The sequence below is a fragment of the Phocoena sinus genome, chromosome 7 (assembly GCF_008692025.1).
Source record: "Phocoena sinus isolate mPhoSin1 chromosome 7, mPhoSin1.pri, whole genome shotgun sequence".
NCBI lineage: Eukaryota > Metazoa > Chordata > Mammalia > Artiodactyla > Phocoenidae > Phocoena > Phocoena sinus.
In genome coordinates, this window is record NC_045769.1 from 22,331,810 (window position 1) to 22,346,116 (window position 14,307).

The following is a 14,307-nucleotide window of genomic DNA, read 5'->3' on the forward strand; positions in this document are numbered from 1 at the left end:
GAGAACTGTTTTATGAAAGCAACATTTAATTTATAAGAGAATAAAGCTATAAAGGATGTCTAATCCAACATTCTCCTTTCAGACCAGTGGATGTTACAAACTTTCAGGACAAATGACTTCATAAGTCTCCCAGAAGAGAAAAACCTGCCATATCTCTGGGGAACAGATACTGACATTTGACTTTATTATAGAGGAACCCATTTCAGTGTTTGAAAATGCTCTGCCTCTTACTGGATAACTTTCACAACAACATTGAGAAGCAAGTTGGTATCATAATTTCGATTTTACAGACACGGAGTTTAAGAACTCAGATGCGGAGAGCACTGACATAGTCTAGGTTATGAAAAAAAGTTAGTACCTGTGCTACTTGGTGACTTTCCTCCTAACCTTCCAGTTCTCTGAGTTGTCCAGATGACTTTGCATTCACCAGAAATGTCCTGGAGCACATAAAGTTGGACAGAAGTCAAGTATAATGTTTTAGACTTACTGGGCGTTTCCCTGAATTTATTCTAAGTATGAAACTACACCTTTGACCTCAGTTTTTACTTTTCATGTACACATATGTATTTTGCCACTTAATTTCACCAATCCCAATATGCTGCTTATTAACTTTTAAAGGCAGGTTTATATACAATAGCTTTATGAATTTATAAGTGTTTTGCTAAGTTTTCAGCCCTAGTCCATATGGACTCACAAAAGCTGTGTGTTCGATGCAGTGCAGGTGGTAGGGTTTTCAGAGGGTTGATGCATGTTAATCTCATGGAAAGTCATGTACATAGACTTCGGCATTCTATGCAAACTTTCTCCATTTTTTTCCCTTGGGTAATAATACATAAAGTCTATAAATTGTTTTTAAAATTAAATTAAATAGTAACAGTAATATTCTTCCCTATAGGTTGTTTTTAATTAATGTCTCTTATTTGACCTAATTTGTGATATTGACTCCCCATTTTCTAGAGTTTCTAAGACGCTTTGTATGTGTATTATGTTCTAAAATAATTCCTGGAGAATGTCAATGGGAGCATGTTCCTAATTTCCCTCCCAATGCAGGCGTATTTCTGGCTTAGAATCTGAACTCAGGATTTTTTATTAGCTCTTTTTAAATTGCATTAGAAAAAGTAGTTTGAATAGTTTGATTATTCACCGTGGTAGGGCATTATCAGAGAATAAAATAATTCATATCATAAAAAGACATTATAATAGATACTGAAATGCATCTTTGAAATGCTGGCAAAACAGTGCTACATGTGGGTCATTTAGCTGTAATTACCTGGATAATTTAGGCAAAAGCCATTTATTTATTTTTAACTAAAACACTTGAGTAACAGAGAAAAGCTTTGGCTTTATCTAAATTATATATATTTTTACCTAAACCTCTATACCACGTCAGGCTAGTACACTTTCCTGAAAAGATTTCTAATTTTACCACTATTTAGTCAAAGTATTTTTAATTTTTGCATCTTGTGATTGACTAAATAGCAGTCTGGAAGAGTAAATTTACTGGGTAAAATTGGTAGACAAAAGTGGAAGGAGGAACAATATAGCAATATAGTCTCAAAGTATCTCTCCCCAAATAGTAACTTTACTGTGTAGAAATCTAGCCCACTGGCCTTAACCAAGGGCTCACGATTCATATCTGGACATACGATTCAATGTTCTGCTCTCCATTTCTGGAGAGAAACTTAATGCTCTTTGATCATGTGTACTCATGGTGGAATAAAAGCCTGCTAATAATGTAAGCCCCATAATGTTTACAAGGCAGGGGCACTGTTCAACATAGTTATAATCATATCTTGAGGGCTTAGTAAATGTTCAATTCTAAGTAATTACTAATTTGTTTGACATTTATTGATATCTACAAACAAGTTTAGTGTAGAACACACACACACAGAAACAAACATGTTAAGACAGAATTCTGCATAGAATTCTGTTACATTATCAGGGCTACACTGAATTCCAGCATTTTGTCTTAAGCACTAACGTTGGGTCTTCCTGATCCAGACATCTTTAACACTGGACTGAATAAAATCAACAACAATTAGTTAAACATAGTAGAAGTTAATCCAAAGAATAAAATACCCATGGGTCCATATTGATATAAATAAATAATCGAATAAATATATAAATGATAGAAAAGAGACACACTTCTTTACAGAGGAGTCCCATTTTAATAAGTGCTGAAGAAAGGTAGGAAATAGAAAAATCAGCATTTTAACACCGCAGTAATAATTGCTACAGGGAAGATCTGCCAGTGGATGCTAATACTAGTGGGTGAAATTTAAGGAGGATTAGGATATGTGTGTAGTCTCAAAGTATCTCTTCTAAAATAGTAACTTTGCAGTAGAGAAACCTGGCAGACACCACCTTGACCATGAACTCAAGGTTCACATCACCAGCAATAAGATATATTGACATCATATGCCCTCTGATAGGCTGCCCTGAGAAGGGTTCATCACCTTCGTGCTGTTGTTCCCAATAACGCAAACCTCACTTTAATCATGAACAAGCATGAGACAAGCCAAAACTGAGGTATGTTATACAAAATACCTAACTAGTTCTTTACAAAAGTCTCAAAGTCATGAACAACAAAGAAAGGAACCGTAGTAGATTAGAGACTACAGAGGCATAGCAATTAAGGCACCATGGGATCCTGGATTGACTGAATCCTGGCACAGAAAAAGGACTTTCATGGGAAAATGGGGGAAATCTGAAGAAAGTCTGTAGTTCAGTTAACACTGTTGTACCAGTGTTAATTTTCTGGTTTTGATAATTATACTATGGATGTGCAACATTGGGGAAGCTGAGTGAAGTGTATACAGGAACACTCTGTGCTATTTTTGCAACTCTTCTGTAAGCTTAAAATTATTTCAAACTAAAAGTTTTTTTTTTTTAAACAATGAAAATGGAAGCAGACACTATGAAATGAGCACAGTAGTCATTGTTGAACAAATAAAATATGCAACACCTAATGGCACCATTCCTTTTGCTAGAATATCTTATATATGTACATATCAAAGCAGTTCTCAAATCTCTTATTATGTCATATGGTTTATTTGTGGTAGAAAAATGATGAGAGGGACTGTTACCTTTCTCTTTATGGAGAGTAATTTTGCTATATTATGCTGTTCCATGATTACATATCTGTTCTATGTATGTTTCTGAATATACACATACACATAGCATATTCAATAATTATCACTAGCAGTTTAATTCATACAATATTCATAAAATTAACATAACTTAGCATAGTATAACTCGTATATGATACTGATATGATATAATTCAGGAAAAAGATATTCAGCAACATTTTCTAGGATTCATGTCTTGTCAAATCTCAAAAATTCATCTTCAGTGACGGAAAATGTTTGGCAGTCTATTGCTTTTTGTTTGCATTTTTAACCTTTTAAGACTCTGACTATAAGAAAATTTGATTTTGAAAACAAAAAAGTCTTAATAAAGCGTTCTGTGATTAATGAAAACAAAATGTGTTTGGGGTACCTAATTTTTCTTTAATATTTTCTTTTATTCATAGTTTTCATTATGACTAGATGAAACATAATTTCTCATGGATATTTTTATACACAATTTTGGAGGTTTTTCTTCTGCTGAAATACTGAAGAAGTAAAGTTAACATTTTGCTTGTAATTCCTCCTCTCAGAATGTGAAGACTCCAAAACTAAGCCTTTTCTTAAAATACTTAAGGCCTAAATGTAATTAAATAGCTAATAATTGTCATTCTTAAAAGTTATTTTATTTAGTGCTATAAATACTAGTACATTTAGCAATTCTACAAAGATTTGAATTATGGTATAATCTCTATTATTCTGTTTTGCACTGTTACTAAATTTAAAACATTGTTGGGTTAAGAAGTATTATATTTGTAATAGTTATGTATTGCTGCATCAGAAGTTGCCCCAAAACATAGTGTTTTAAAATAACAATAAATATTTATTGTCCTCATTTTCTGTGGATTAGAAACTTGACAGCTCTGGCTTAGGGTCTCTTTTGAGATGGCAGTCTAGATGTTAGTTGGGGCTGTAGTCATCTGAAACCTTGATGGGGCTGGAGGATCTACTTCCAAGATGGCTCACACACATGACTGGCAAGCTGTTCTGGTTGTTAGCTAGAGGCCTCATTTCCTACGTACATGTGCTTCTTCATAGGCTGCTTGAGTGTCCTCACTATGTAATGGTTGTATTCTCTAAGACAGGTAATTCAAGAGAAAGCAAGACAGAAGCCTCATTATCTGTTTTGACATATCCCTATGTGATTATTATTTACAGAGGTTAGGTTTTTTTTTTAATTTGTTTTGATTCACTCCTTTTTTTAAGTTGAAGTAGAGTTGATTTACAATATTTTATTAGTTTCAGATGTATAGCATAGTGATTCAATATTTTTATAGATTATACTCCATTTAAAGTTATTTCAAAATAATAGCTGTATTTTCCTGTTCTGTACAATGTATCCTTCTTGCTTATTTATTTTATACATAGTAGTTTGTATCTCTTAATCCCATGCCTCTATCTTGCCCCTCCCACCTTCCCTCCTCTCACTGGTAACCACTAGTTTGTTCTCTATGTTATGTGGGTCTATTTCTGTTTTCTTATATACATTCATTTGTGTTATTTTTTTAGATTCCACATATAAGTGACAACAGAATATTTGTCTTTCTCTGTCTGACCTATTTTACTTAGCATAATACCTTCTAGGTCCATCCATGTTGTTGCAAATGGCAGAATTTCATTCCTTTTTATGACTGAGTAATATTCCATTGTGTATGTGTGTGTATGTGTATATGTATGTATGTGTGTGTGTGTGTGTATATACACACACACACCCCGCATCTTCTTTATCCATTTGTCTGTTGGTGGACACTTGAGTTGCTTCCATATCTTGACTATTGTAAATAATGCTGCTATGAACATTGGGATGCATAGGTCTTTCCAAGTTAGTGTTTTCATTTTTTTTTTGAATGTATACCCAGGAGTGAAATTGCTGGATCATATGGTAGTTCTGCTTTTAGTTTCATGAGGAACCTCCATTCTGTTTTCCATAGTGGGTGCACTAATTTACATTCTCACCAACAGTACACAAGGGTTTCCTTTTCTCCACCTCTTCACCAGTGTTTTTTATTTATAGACTTTCTGATGTTAGCCATTCTGACAGGGGTGTGGTGATATCTCATTGTGGTTTTTATTTGTGTTACTCTAGTAATTAGGGATATTGAGCATCTTTCCATGTGCCTGTTAGCCATGTATGTGTCTTCTTTGGAAAATATGTATTCAGGTCTTCTGCCCATTTTTGAGTAAGTTTTCGTTTTTTTTTTTTTTTTTTTTTTTTTTTTTTTGTGGTACACGGGCCTCTCACTGTTATGGCCTCTCCTCTTCTAGGAGTTTTATGGTTTCAGGTCTTACATTTAGATCTTTAAACCACTTTGAGTTTATTTTTGTATATGGTGTGAGAGAATGTTCTAATCTCATTGTTTTACATGTGGCTGTGTAATTTTCCCAGTACCACTTATTGAAGAGACTTTTTTTTTCCACTGTATACTCTTGCCTCCTTTATCATAGATTAATTGACTGTAGATGCATCGATTTATTTCTGGGCTCTCTATTCTGTTCCATTGATCTATATGTTTGTTTTTGTACTAGTATCATGTGTTTTGAATCCGTTAGCTTTGTAGTATAGCTGGGTTAGAGTATCCTAGGTTGCAGGTTTTTCCCTTTCAGCACTTTGAATGTATCATGCCACGCCCTCTGGCCTGCAAAGTTTCTGCAGAAAAATCAGCCTTATGGGGATCCTGTTGTATATGACTCTTTGCTTTTTCTTTTGCTGCCTTCAGGATTCTCTCTTTATCTTTAACTTTTGCCATTTTAATTATATGTCTTGGTGTAGGTCTGTTTGGGTTCATATTGTTTGGGACCCTCTGTACTTCCTGTACCTGGATATCTGTTTCCTTCTTCAGGTTTGGGAAGTTTTCAGCCATAATTTCCTTAAATACATTTTCAATCCCCTTCTCTCTCTCTTCTTCTGGGACCCCTATAATGCAAATGTTGATATGCTTAATGTTATCCCAGAGATCTCTTAGACTGTTTTTTTTTTTTTTTTTTACTTTTTTCATTTGTTTTTCTTTTTGCTGTTCTGATTGGATGATTTTCATTATTCTATCTTCCAGATCACTCATGTGATCATTTACACATTATTCTATCTTCCAGATCACTTATGCATTCTTCAGTAGTCTTCTACTCATCCCTTCCAGTGCATTTTTTAATTTCAGCTATTGAATTTTTCATTTCTGATTGGGCCTTTTTTATATTTTCTAGTTCCTTGTTAAAATTCTCACTGTGTTCATCTATTCTTTTTCCTAATTCTTTTTTTTTTTTTTTTGCGGTACTTGGGCCTCTCACTGTTGTGGCCTCTCCCGTTGCGGAGCACAGGCTCCGGACGCACAGGCCCAGCGGCCATGGCTTATAGGCCCAGCTGCTCTGCGACATGTGGGATCTTCCCGGACCGGGGCATGAACCCGTGTCCGCTGCATCGGCAGGCGGACTCTCAACCACTGCGCCACCAGGGAAGCCCCCCACTCTGCCATCTTGATTGATCTCCTGCAAAAGTCAGTTCTGTTCAATATGGGAAGGTACACAATACCAGGTTGTGAGGCCCACTGGATGTCATCTTGGAAGCTTGTTATTACAACAGTCTATGTAAAAGTACAAGCTTGTGCATTCTCTCTTAACTTTCATATTAACTGTCAATCTATTTTCCTAGTTACTTAAAGACTTCAAGGTTCTTAATAATTGTTTTTGTACATTGAATTAATAGCTTTCAAAGCACGCCATTGTAGAGCAACATTTTACTCTTACTTTAATAAATATATGTGTTAATTGGCACAGAATTTCCATATAACCAGCACATAAACAAATTTTTATTTGAAATTATATCTAGAAGTTTTACCAATATTTAAAAAGAACAATTAAGATAATAATAATACAACCAAATGACATTTACTTATTACTGACCATGAAATTCTGGTTAGGTACAATGGTAACATACGTGATGATACAACCATTAATCACAGAGGTTCAGGGATGTCTGAAATGGCCTTCAGTGCTTCATCTTACAGTGGCTGAGACTGTGGGGAGACTGTCTCATTATTTTGGTCAAATAATGAGACTAAAGCCACACTTCAGGACAGTTCCACCACAAAAGGCCTTAGTGAATTCTGACATGAAGCTCCATTTCCTCCTTATTAAAGAACTAGTGCTAACTCTTAAAAGACTCTAGCTGTCTTAGGGAGTCAATCTGAATTGGTTGGGGTCCCTTTGCCTTTTTCTCCCTCCAAGTTTGCTCTGTGCCAGAAGGTTTGATGTCTGAAAGGGATTCAGGGTCTTAATTCCTGATTATAAATGGCTCAACATTTGTTTGACAGGAAAACCAGTCTCATTCTTTTAATTTTATGCTACATTTTATCACCTGGGCAGCAAAGAAATTCTGCTTGTACTCAGAATTTCACAAAATCTTTTGTGAACATTTCCATCAGTTTTTGGTTCTCAACCCTATAACCTCAGTGATTCAAATTTAGTCCAAATTATCTGAAAAGAAATAGATGTTACACATTTCATTCCATTGCCTTTCTATTCTAACTCATCCTTAAATAAAATAATCCCTCTTCTCACAGCTTTGAAACAAACAAAAAACCCTTTAAGTATATTCCTGAACACCATTCAGGGAGCAGGCTTTGGAAAATCATTTGACACTGGTTAGTACCGCAATCCCAGTTATTTCAGTAAAAGGGGTTGAAAATTTACTCATGCTGCTATTAAATGTGTAACTAAATTGCAGCTTCTTTATTTTCTCTAATAGATTAGAACATCTTTATAATATTTTAGTCCACTGGATAACATGGAGGGAAAAAAATTCTACAAACTTGCTAATATACAGTTTAACAGTCCTTTCCAGTTTACATAACCTCTTTATGATGGCTTGATGTGTTTGAGATAAATTTTCAGTCTTTTATATTTCTTCTCATTCCTTGCGATCCTCTTCAAGATGATGAGGGGGTTTACCGAGGGCTGGTTTTATGGTCTTAAAGTATCAGGAGCTAAGGTGATGGTGAGGTTTGGGAAATGGGAGGCTCACAGATCCACATTTGTTCTGGATCCTTATTGGTTTCTACTAGAGTGATAGACCTTGTCTGTTCCCTGAACTTGTAACCCCTGAGACAGTTCTCTCCAAGGGTTTGGGACATGATGCTGGTACCTACCACTAATGGCCATTTGCTAAAACTATCTGTCTGGTGTTGAAGTATCCCTGCACTGCAGTCTCTTTGTTGTTCATCCAGTGTAGTTTACAGCAATTGTTTGAAACTTTCCCAGTTTTATGATCAATAATATTTCTTCATAAGAAGTAGATAGCATTTTTTTGTTGCTGTTTTTGTGTCACGCTTTTATTTAGCTTATCAGAAAATCTTGAGAAATCCAAAACCAGGAAAAGGAATTTTGATTTGGAGGAAATGGGGTGCGTGGTGATGGGAGCAGAGAAAGCCAGGATTGGGAAGTTTTATGAGGACAGACTGAAATGTAAAACCAAAGTGGATTGAAAAGATTCCCCTTGAATGTGAAACAAGTAAGGGGAGATTGAAGACAAACTTGCCCTATTTCCCAGACTTCTACCTGCTGGCTTTGGAATTTAATATGTAATAGATACCATTTAAAAAAAATTATTGAAAGCAAGTTCTTTCTTTTTCTCCCTTCAGGTATTTGGATATAGGCATAACTGTTTCAGAAACTTTTTAAAAATCAAGAGTTTAAAAAAGAGAACATTTGAGAGGTTAGTTTTTCAATAACTGCCAAGTTCTTTTGGATTTAAATTCTTATTTGATATTGATTCCTTATGATTGCGGAACATCTGCATGGCATCAGATTGCTGAGGCCCTGTATCCCTCAGGGTTCCACCAGAAAAGCAGAACCAGCAGGAGATCTTTATTAAGAGATTTATTGCATAAAATCGGCTATGCAGTTGAGGGGGGTTGGCCAGGCAAGTCTGAAGTCTGTAGTGCAAGATGCCAGGAAGGACGGGCTTTAACTCTGGCTGAAGCTTCCATCCACAGGCTAAGTCTCTTCTTTATCAGGGAAGCCTCAGTTTCGCTCTTAAAGCCTCTCAGCCATTGAAGCAGACCCACCCAGATTATCTGTCATACTTTTACTTAAAGTTAACTGTTTATGGGCTTTAATCATATCTACAAAATACTTTCACAGCAACACCTAGATTAGCCTTTGAATGAATAACTGGAAACTAAGCCTAGCCAAGTGACACATCTATAGATCATCTCAGGTCCCAAAATGTTTGTCCCTGGAGTTTCTCAGTGTTGCTTATGATCTAATTTTCTGTCCTTCACACCTCTAATAATAGGGGTTATGTCCATGTTTACCTGCTATTTTTTGATATTTAAGTGGATTGATTCTAACCAACAAATAGGCAATATAGTCAGTATATTCTAAATGTAGGAAATGCATGTACATACAAATCATACATGGCGGGATCGATTATTTTAAAATTTTGTTTGCTAGCTCAGACTTTATATTTAATCAAAACCTTCCAAAGAACAATCTTCTCTGAATTTAAAGTATAACCAAGAAATCTTGGTTTATAGAATGTCATGAACAAGTCATCTCCTGCTAATTTTTTCCTTTGTGCTGAAACTACACTTTTAAAAAAACATTTGTATGTATCTGTTCAATAGTATCATGAAAGTATAATTTCAGCATTAAATCTACTTCCACCTTTTCTCACTGACTCACTGCAATTAGTCTTTTCTTTGCTTCACTACATCATTTTAATGATGGCAGATCAAAGCCTTAATATATATTAAAAATAAGAAAAAATTCAGTTATGAAATATCATTGCCACAGGGAAGTATTACTTTTATAATTTGTACGGGAATTTAAAGATTCTTTTGAGTTTGAGTTACAATTTGTTGTTTTCACATTAGAATAGAGGATCTAGATAAGTTTATCAACTCACTGAAAGGTTGAACATTTCTATTATAAATGATCACTTGCCACTTAATTGTTCATAATTTGGTCATCCAGATGAAGTAGAATAGACTTGAATTTTTCAGAGTATCATAAACATAAAAGATCCAAAATATTAATCTTCAAAAGAATTCATGGGCCCCTGAGAATATGTCACAGATCCCAGAGGGGTCTACACTTCTACTCAAACTGCCTTGGGTATAGGAAAAATAGAAAATGACAGTATTTCATATGTCCTGATATGTAATTGAACATTTCTTTGAGTTTGAAGTAATTGCTATGGAATTAATCTCATTATATTCCTTGATTGTCATTGTTCTGGGGGTTCCAAGTGATCAAGCATTATTTTAGCCAGTAATAATAGGAATTAACTGCAAGGAGTTTGTGAAATTTTTCTTCTTCAGAAGCTACTATCAGAGTTTCTTATGGTGAGAAAAGAGCCTTTATTCTAGTGACTGGTAAGCTGGGGTGTAAATGCATCCCACTAGAGTCTGGAGAGAAGGAGGCATCCAAGCTTCAGAGAAGGAAGCAAAACTACTCAACAAGAGAAAAGGAGAGGAATTTAATAGTCCCAGAACGGGAGGAGGAAGAAAGGAGTGAAGAAAACAAGGAGATGGGAGGGAGAGAGGGGAGGGGGTGCATTGGTGAAGTTGAGAGGTCACACACTCTACAGTTTGTGAGCCACTCATCTCCAATAAGGGGACTAAACTCACCAAACAATTTGTGTGAAGGTTTTTTGTATGTTGGTTTGTTTGATTTTCCTATACACATCACCAATGGGTTGAATTTCTATCTGGGTTATATAGTGTTATTTCAAGCCACATACGCAGATGTAGGAACTGGGGGGCAGCGAGGACTTAGGTACTATCTAGTTGTTTACATTTGTTTGATCCTTTAATTAATTCCCCAACAAATCTGTGGACTAAACATAACTATTACCCTACTTTCTAGATAGAGCATTGGAGCCTCCAGAATCAACCTAGCTGGGAAGAGGAAAAGTGGCCCCAATATATGTCTCCTCACTAGGTTCCCTCTGCTCTTTCCCCCCAAATGCCCTACTTCCTTGTTAGTCAAGACAAATTTCTTTTAAAATAAGCTCTTGTAGTGTTATCTCCCTTTACAGCAAGTCAGTGCCTTCTCTTGCAATGTGATTTGACATTTCTCACGTGGCCCCTAGGGAATGACGTTGCTATATCAAAGTGGCATCTTGCCGATGACCTCCTGAGGCTGCGGAACCACAGTGTCAACAGGAGTTCATTACAAGGGCTCCTGGTGCTACACAAAACGCTTGCTGTTTGCTCTAAACAATGAACTTTCATTATTGAAGGAAGGCTGAAGATTTGAGGGTCAAGCTCTAGATGACAATGGGATTACGTTTCCGGTATTGGTAGGAAAGTTTGTGCAAGCCCTTTTGAAGAGTTTTGAACAAGCTTTGTCTTTATTATGGCCTTTATACAGATCATAACCGGCTTTCAGGACAGTTCCATGGTCCAGAGAGAAAGCCTGAGTAAGAGCAGAATGGGCGAGATTAGCTTCATTGCAGTCATTGAAATTGTCATTTTAGATTGAGATATATTCATTTTGTGTTACATGTAAATGCTTCCTCCTGAGAAGAAAGTTAATGTATAAACTTAATAAAAAGTTAATGAATGTGAAGTTATTTAATTTAAAATAGTTTTGAATTTGTATGTTTAGAAAAACACTGCGGATAAATCTAGATGCTACAAAATTTGGTTCAAAAGATCTGTCCAGTTCTTTGTAGCAAAAGTTTACTGATATCATGCCATATGCTCCATTTGTCACATGCTATCATTAAGGCACTCATATGCATATCTGAAGGGCCAGATGTTTCATTTTTATTATACACCATTTTTATTATACACCATTTTCTTCACATTTACAATTCATGTATGCTTATATAATGGCTAAAATTTTGTGAATATTTCTTTACATACTTATGCATATGTTTTGTGTTTCTGTCCTTATGTCTGTAAAATCTATACGGGCATGTTTTTATATCTATATACACACATACAGAAATGGATTTTTTTGAGTATGGACCTGTGAATTGATTCTACCCTACTTAAAAAATATATTCTCTTGTTCAGAAGTCAAACTATTAGATACCAATACACATGACAACTAATTACTCCCTTCCATTTCTCCTGGTTTCTTTTCTTCTCCTTTGTTTCAAAATATTGCTTGCGGGGCAGCTGATGAAAGAGAAGTGCTATTAAAGGAGCCACATGAAGGGGCATGAAAACAAAGACCTTAGTTCTCTGCGGACTAGCCAAATAGTGCTTGAATCAGAGACTTTTAAACAAAAATATTTTATTATTGATTTAAATTGAAATCATTGACCAAGCCCCTTCTACCCCAGTCCTGATTTTTCAAAGTAATCTAGTAGTAATACACATAGAAAATATATGGAAAAATTGAGTGTTGCTCAAGATTGAGGGGACAGATAACTGGGTGACTTGTTTTTTTCTATACTGTAGGTTTGGAATTTTAAAATCCAAGACATTATAACTTTCTAGCTTGTTCAAGAAAAAATAAATTTTTCTAAGTTTCTGTTGTATTCAAGAGAACGCATGCTGCCACATACATACAGGAACCTTTAATATTTGTAATATTCTTTTTAAAATTTTTCCATGAACAAGCTAGTTACCGAAGACTAAAACACATGCAGAAGTTGGTTTGTTGTATTTCTTTGAAAATAAAGAAAGAAGTAATACTAGATGAAAACACAGATTTGTCTTTTAAGCTGTGTTAGGTTTTTTTTGTGGGGAAAGACATAAGTTGAGAAGGAGAAAACAATAATAGTATTTTTCATTTTCATCTTTTCCTCTAAAGTGAATTGACGAAAACTTATACTGCAAAAAGGGAGGACTGATCTTCTACATCAAATCTTTCCTTAAGTTTTAATAGGTTGGCTAAAAAGGGACCAATTAGTTCTTACTTCTTATCCCCACAAGATTATAGCAACATACGCAGTAAAATTAATTCAACATACTTCACCAGTTTAAACAAGGAAATTATTACTCATCCTGGGTGAGTAATTCTTTGCAAGATTGTAAATCATCCTGAAACTCCCAGAGTCACAGGTGGAAATTGCCAGGCTCAGTGGTAAGTAAGATAATCCTTAGTTTATCAAAATGGCTCTCCTTACAAGACCATGTTATTTGTGATGGGTCATTTTGTACCATTGTATCATCTTGAAGGAGAAGCTGCCTTATAACTTAGCTTGGAGTGAGTCTTATTTAAGTCCATTTAAAATATGTTTATCTTCCTGGTTTTGTGGATCAGATTTTTACCAGTTGCTTCTTGAAACAGTTCTTCTAACCACATCATCATTGGAGTGTCTCATTACTGATAAAGCACCTGAAAATCCTGAATCTGAGAACTTCCTCACATCTACCTGTTTTATAGCATTGGCTATCACCACCTTATATCACAGTGGATCTAAGGTAATGAGGTATATTAGCAGTTGGTGCCCCATTATCTTAAGCCTCTGCTGGAACCCCACCCTTCTCATAAAAGGAGGCTGCTGTTATTTTTGCCATGAGTTGGCTTCAATTTTCCAACTTATTTCACATTTCCACCTGGGTTAAATGCACACGCTTGCCATGTGTTCTGATCCATGCTTGCTTTATGAAGGCCTATTGGAGAACAGGCTTTGAAGACACAGAGACGTGGGTTCAAATCACTGTCCTTACACTCATTAGCTGTGTAACACAGAAAAGCTACTTGACCTATGCTTCCTTATCTATAGAGCAGATGTTATAAACTGACATCACAGGTTTATTATAAAGGTTGGATCCTGTGTGTGATGAGCATCCCATAGCATCTTACCATAAAAGTCAGTTAAATGGTGTGAAAAAAAGTAAGTTGTCACTGTTGCTATGAGCAAAAACAGATTTGGAAGTCAAGGACTAAAATTATGCATATGGTTCCCATAAAAATTCTTAAATTATTTCATTTCATTATTAGCTCATTCAAAATAGAGGTTTCAGGTCTTAACCTGAATCTCTTATCCTACTAACATTTTCATCTTCCCTCAGCATCAATTTTATCATGCTCTGTCTCTTTAGAAGAGTTGCCAAGAACTTCCCATTCTAAATCCTCAACATGGCATCCTCTGATCTTTAGCATTAAGGTCTCTCACTCTCCAGACTTTATCATCTACCACTTCAAACCAACTCTTAGATCTAATCAGGCCAGAGTTCTCACCATTCTCCAGGGATAAAGAATTAATCTCCAGCCCTTCGTGTTT